The sequence below is a fragment of the Magnolia sinica genome, chromosome 18 (genome assembly GCF_029962835.1).
Source record: "Magnolia sinica isolate HGM2019 chromosome 18, MsV1, whole genome shotgun sequence".
NCBI classification, from domain to species: domain Eukaryota; kingdom Viridiplantae; phylum Streptophyta; class Magnoliopsida; order Magnoliales; family Magnoliaceae; genus Magnolia; species Magnolia sinica.
In genome coordinates, this window is record NC_080590.1 from 50,258,652 (window position 1) to 50,266,001 (window position 7,350).

Here is a 7,350-nt window from a genome sequence, read left to right on the forward strand (position 1 = left end):
ATTTTGTTTCAACTCTCTCTTATATTTTTTTTAGATCTCTTATTTGTTTTAGTTGTTCTATTTTTCTTTTTAGGTTTAATTGTTTAGTTACTTGAGGGCTAAGAGTGTTTCATTCCCAAGTGGGTTCTTAACAACACCCTCCATCTTTTGAGTGAAGGATGATTAGTCGAAGGGTTGCCTATCCATCTTAGGATTAGACACCAATTGAAATCCTCTCAGTTAATTAAAGTGATGGCTGCAAATTAACCTTAACATCAACCTCAACCACCAATTGAGGAAGTTCAAGATGAAAACGAGGTGCATAATGCACCCTTGTCTCGTACTCTACAAGATTATTTACAACCGGCGAGGGTGAGTACACCTTCTTGCATGATATTTCCATTAAATGCAGGAACTGTGGATATTTAACCAGGGGTAATTCAACTCCTCCCTAAGTTTCATGAACTAGAATCTGAAAGTCCATACTTGCATAAGAAAGAGTTTGATGAGTAATATCTACATTACACTTCCCAAACGTGTCTGAGAACATAGTTAAATTGAAATTATTTCCTTTCTCTTTGAAAGAAAAGGCTAAGTCATGGTTACATTCCTTAAGACCAAGGTCCATTAGCACATGGGCTGAGATGACAAGGGAGTTCCTTAGAAATTTCTTCCCCTATCATAAAACAAATACCTTAAGGAAAACAATCATGAATTTTACGCAGAAAGAGGATGAGACCTTCTTCCAATGTTAGGAGCGATTTAAGGATCTCATAAATTCATGTCCACAACATGGCTACGAAACATGGCGTATAACAAGCTTTTTCTATGAGGGATTGACCTCACCCATGTGCCAATTTGTGGAGATGATGTATAATGGAGAATTCATGAACAAGGAAGTCGATGATGCGTGGGATTATTTTGATAAACTTGCTAAAAACGTGCAATCATGGAATACCTCCTCAAGAACTATCACTTCTAAGCCTACTCAATCAAAGGAAATGGGATGAATTTATGTTTTAAAAGAGGAAGATGATATAAATGCAAGAATGGCCAAACTCACATGAAAAGTCGAGGCCATGGAACTTAAGAAAGTAGAACCCGAAAAGGCTGTGGAAGTTGTTTATGGTATTTGTGCTTGTAACATACATACAATTGAGAATTGCCCAACAATTTCTGCTTTTTAAGAGATATTGAATGAGCAATCAAATGCTATAAATAATTACCAAAGACCTTTCAGAGGACCCACCTCAAATACATATAACTCCATCTGGAGGAACCACCCAAATTTCAGTTGGAGGAATGGACAAATGCTAACTCACAAGAGGCCCTTACACAATTCTCAAATCAAAAGAAGCCTTAAGATGATATGGTTCAAAAGTTCATGCAAAACTAAGAGCTATTCAACCAAAATACGATGTAAGCATTCCAAGATCTCAAAACAACAATGAGAATGTTTGCATTATTAATTCAAAAGATTGAGTTACACTTAGCAAATGGAGATAAAGGGATGCTTCCAGTCCAACCCCTCCCCAATCTAAAACCGCAATATGAAATAAGTGACCTAAGCTCTTTAAATCAGATGGAGCAAGCTAAGTCTATCACCACTTTTAGGAGTGAGAAGATTATTGACAAAAACATTCCGGTGAGGGTTGAAAAACCTAAGGATCCAGAAGAAATTGAGAATGATAGATCTAGCAATGCTCCACATGGGTTAGAACTGGAACCTCAAAGTAAGTCGATTGCGTCATTCCCTCAACAATTAATTGCACCAAAACCTCTCTCTAACTTCAGGATATTTTAGAGGTGCTTAAGCAAGTGAAGGTCAATATTCCTCTATTGAATGTCGTTAAACAAATACTTTCACATGCCAAAATTTTGAAAGATCTATGCACTACCAAGAGACGGCAAAACATATAAAAGAAAATCTTTTGGACAGAAAAAGTGAGTCTCATCCTCAAGTAAGATATGCCATAAAAATACGAAGATCCCAGTAGCCTAATCATCACTTGTGTAATTAGGAACCACTGGATTGAGCACGCACTTCTTGACTTAGGGGCAAATGTTAACTTAATCCCTAATCGATTTATGAACAATTGGGTCTAGGAGAATTAAAACCCACCCGGACCGCATTACAACTTGTCGATCGCTCAGTTCATATACTGAGAGGGATGATTGAGGATGTGTTGGTCCGAGTTGATAAATTCTACTATCCAGTAGATTTTATTGTCTTGGATAATCAACCCATCATAGATATGAGTACTCAAATACCCGTCATTGTTGGTCACTCATTCCTTACTACATCAAATGCTATCATTAATTGTAGGAATGAAATTATGAATTTATCTTTCAAAAATATGACATTGGAACTCAACATCTTATTCAATATGAACAAACAGTCAGAGGATGATGATGATACCCATGACATTAACATGATCGATTTTTTTCGTAGAAGATAGAGCACTTTTGACTCTATACTTGACACTCTAGAGGTATGCTTGGCCCACTCCCCTGATTTAAATGATGACATGATTAGGGAGATGAATGCCTTGCTTGATGATACGCCGGTACTTGAAGTTAACCGGTGGAGGCTACAATTTGAGACATTACCGCAAACCGATGTATTGCCTCTACCGTCTAGCCTCAATGCACCAAAGCTTGACCTAAAATATTTTTCCGCTAATCTTAAATATCTCTACTTAGGTCAAGATGAGACATATCCGGTGATGATTTCTTCCCACCTAGAGAAAGAATAAGAGAGTATGCTTATTTTTACTCTCATTGAGCATAAAGGAGCCCTTTGATGGTTAATTACAGACCTCAAGGGAATTGATCCTTTGATTTATGCCCATTGCATTCATCTTGAGGATAACATAAAAACTTCCCCGACAACCACAATGTCGACTCAATCCAAATATGAAAGAAATGATGTTTTATGGCGGGCCATGCCTTGGGAGAAATGTTGGTTTGATGTCCACATTGTAAGAATAATGTTGGTTTAATGTCTGCATTATAAATCTCCCTAGGGCCCATTGATAGGCCCATACTTGTTGTGCGTAGGCCATCTAGGCTCACCTTCATTGTGAGGATAGTTTATCACCTTATAACATACTTAGTGTAACTCCACGACTCATGCCCATAAGCATCATTTGTATGCTTGACATGAGGAATGTTTGATCATAGCATAAGCCAGTTAGGCTGAGACATTTATGGGATTCCTTATGAGACGGAGTGCCCCACATGATCACATGGTACGCGTTGAATTGCTGCATGATTTGACGGTTTGATTCATGCATCTCGTATTTGTGTGTTATGATCATTGTACGTCCTAGCGACATCAGGGCCGTGGCTTCACAGGCACATCGTGGATGGTCGTATCGGATACTGAAAATACTTAGTTCTAGAACTGTGGGCACTTAAGATGTCCTTAGGTGAAAGTCCCAGAACCTTTTTGGTACTAGGAGTTGCTCCTACGTATAGACCGAGTGGATACACAAGCGCCCGAGTGCCGAATACCAGTAGGCCGCGTCTCCCACTGTGTCGTGGTCGGTTGGAAGGGGGTGTGGCCTTATCCGCCCAAGTGAAGGGGTTATAAGCTAGGCTGAGTTTGACCAGCTCGCAAATGAGTCCACTATCGATGAGCCGGGTAGGTATTGGTAGTTTACTGGTCAGGTGGATAGTGAGGTCTATTCCACTTGCTTGGCTGTGCAGCTAGGGAGGAGGCAGTCAGTGTGAAGTATATTAGACCCTGGTGATATCCAGAGAGGAACTGTATTGATATGTGTACTTGATGAGTACTGGCTTGCTTGGATTGCATATCGTATATGACATTCGGCTACATAGGCCTCGCATTGCATCGGTATGGCCGATAGCATTCATGTCTCACAATGCATGGCCTTGGTATGGCCGATAGCATTCATGCCTTGCATCACATAGCCTTGGTACGGTTGGTTGTATTCATCGACTTACTGCATATTTCCTCATTATTCTGATATTGTACACTTGGTGCTTGCTTTGCCCACACACTTACACCACCCTCTAAGCTTTTGTAAGCTTATGCACGACTGTTACATGCAGGTGGTATTGGATCACAGCAGCGCTGAGGCAGGAGTGTGCATCAGATTAGTTTGGAGTTTTTTATCACCCTTTATTTCCCTTTCCGCATTGTACTTAAAGTTTTTGATATAGTGGATATGTGGTGATGTTGTTTTGTGACTTGGTTATGCTTGTGGTTATGCTCCATTACAAAAAAAAAAAATCATACTGAAAATCCTCCTTGTAGGATCCCAGGATCGAAATCGGGCATGTGAGTGTCGGGATCCGAGAATGGGGCACTATGGAGGCTGTCAACGCTGGATTCGGCGATCGAAAATTTTGTGAGCCCATTTTCTGAGTTTGGGGCGTGACCTTAACAGTCTACGTTTAATGATCGGGGCCCAAATTTAGGAAAAAATGTGTAGTCAAGATAGGTGAATGGTTGGACGAAACTTGGTGGTTGATCGATGGTGGGAAAATGTTAGATCTGAAATATCACCTTTTGCGTCAAAAGAAAGGAACTGGCTTCAGCGTTCAATGGTGTAGGATCATCGATCGAGATCCAAATTTTGTATGACGTTGTAGTCATCTGAGGCCAAGGTGTGGTCCAATTTTGAGTTTCGATGGATGGCAAGCAGTGGATAGATCTGAAGATCTAGATTTATAAGGGGTTGATAAGCCTCGAAAGATAACTTCGCGCTTAAGGGAAGGCCTACCAAGGTGGAGTCCTCATACTTGGTCCATGTGATGGGCAATCCAAGTCGTTCTTATGAAGGGAAATATCGAACTACGACTAGCCCCGAGGTTTCTCTACTCGAAGGATACCAAAATCCACGGTTAAAGGGCTGATTTGTCAAATGGGACAATGATCTAAGGGCTGAAATTCGACGTGTATGGTTAATTTATGGTACATAGGCATGGTATAAGATTTCTTATTAAGCAAATCATGAGAACTAAGTGATCTAGAATTCAGGGGTCTAGGCTAATGGCATTTTCGTAATTATTGTTGATCTAAGAGTTTTGTAAAATCTAATGGTTCTACATGATTCTATTCCCATTTCTAAACTATTCTTACGAAAGAACTCACCTCTAAATCGTTATGGTTAAAGAGTTATTCACCGATTTAGTTAAGGGAAGGTACATGTATCCCATCACATGATCAGTGGTCGGATGACTTGATTTATGGATGAAATCATTCCCAGTAGTCAGATTCATGTTCAAGAGTAAACGCAAGGTGAGGATAGCTAGATTGGTATCGTACCTATGTACGTGTTACGTTAAATCTCACGGTAACACTTGAGAACTTTCAATACTGGGCTATTGAAAAGTTCGGGGCATTACACGACCTATCATGACCGGCGATACATCAAATATCATGCAAGCAGCAGTGAGAAGCTAGTAACCCTAAAAAGGCCGCAAAGGCCATCACATGCTTAGACCCATGTGAGCAGCGGAGTGTGCCTATACGGCCAACCACGCGTGAGACCAACGCCGTCTGTACAGCTTCTAACAATGCAATGGGGGAAGGTGAGAGAAAATGCTCTCCCGTGAATGGGTTAGACCTTGCAGGCGAAGAAAAAGCAGCTATAGAGCACTCTTTGGCTTATCCATAGATAGGTCAACCATGCATAAGACCCCCCATATTCCTTGCTTGATTTCAGTAGAAACTTATGGGGATGGGCCTTTAAACGAGTTACCCCCTCATTGATGGACTGGCAGTTTTGGATTTGGTACCCCTAAGGTAGCCTTGTGAGCCCCGTGAACTCTAGAGAATTACTATGGCCAACCCTGTGCATAAAACCTACCGAGTTCACCACCCCGATAGCTTCACTGAGCCCCTCTGATGGATCACAGTTTTTGAACTCCCTGGTTGCAATGGTTCAGCAAACTCATAAGAGTTACAGAAACCACTTGCATAAGACCCGACTCCAACTACTTAAGAGTCTGAAAAACTATGATTGCTCCACTACTCAAGAGCTTAAACTATATGTGAAAGTCAAGTAAAGTCTAGTCCAGTCAAGTCCAGTAAAGTCAAGTCAAGTCAAGTCTAGTCAAGTCAAGTCATGTCCAATCAAAAGTATATTAACTCCACTACTCAAGAGCTTAAACTGTGTAGCATCAAAATTCTATAGATACACATGATCATCTATTTTACTTAAGATATACTCAAATATGCAATTGCCTAATATGATAAAATAAATCATGAAAATCTCAAACACTGATTAAACAACATACAGAAATGCATTTCTTTGGAATCAGGTTCAAATTACGATGATAGCAAGTTTGTTCAAAATATTTGCTACTTTCTATTCTAAAGTCAAATCCTTCAAGATCGACTACAAGTCCTCAATTATAATATGTTTATCCTTTTGAAGAGAGTGATGTTGTTTCTCTTGTTTCCCTGATGATAAAGGAAGATTATCTCGTAAAATTTGCAAGGGTGGAGGAAAATGAAATCATGGGAAGCATCATTTTCTTCTGGATGATCTAAGAATTCAGATGTATTCTTTGAATTGTTTAAAGGAATACCAAATGATATCCATCCTTCAAGGGTATCAGCAGGCTTCACTTCATAACAATATCTTATGAAGAAATCTTTATGCAAAGCTGGCCTGAAAAGGGGGCATGATTTGTTTCTTCAAAGTAACCTATGCCTTGGTCTTTTCAATAATTTCTTATGCACGGCGAAAGAATCCATATGGCATAATTTACTGGATAATAATTATACACTAAGTGATACTGATGAACCCACCAACGCATCCAACAATAAAAAGCATGAACTGGATAATTATAACCGGGAATTATGAAACGTGATCCAGTATGAACGTTCAAAAGTTGCCTCCATATCAAGGCCTAGTTATATGGTCCAATTTCATAACTTCTCATTGACTTTGTGACGATATCATGAGTCTCTGGCACAATCTGATCAAATCCAAATTGACGAGCAAATCTGTTTGGATAATATGGTTTGCGCCAAAATATGCTACTTTTCCTCCATGGAAGAGTACTGGACTTAATAGAAATAAGGAATGAATGTTTACCTGAAGAGATAAAATCATCATCGACAACTTCTATATCCTCCGAACAGCTAGTAAATGGAAATTAAAAGAAGTCGATAGAATCATTGTTCTCTATTTTTCTAGTGACCGAACCAATCGATTCTTCGATTATTTTCTTCAGTTGATAATGATGAAGCGGAAGCCGATGAGGATTTGAATAGGCTCTTTCAAAATCAGCAAAGGTCAAAGGAAAATACACTCCTAGCCAGCTTATAGAAATGCCAAGGAGCATAAACTGGAAAAGACTTGGCAGATGAACCTCTAGAACCAGAAATGA

At 39.7% G+C, this 7,350-nt stretch overlaps 1 non-coding gene across 1 annotated transcript; it reads right to left on the minus strand.

The window, feature by feature from the left end:
- Positions 1-670: 670 nt before the first annotated feature.
- Positions 671-778, minus strand: LOC131234078 (small nucleolar RNA R71). Its single transcript, XR_009165491.1, has one exon. It is a non-coding gene; the product is annotated as a small nucleolar RNA R71 (small nucleolar RNA).
- Between the last annotated feature and the right edge of the window lie 6,572 nt (positions 779-7,350).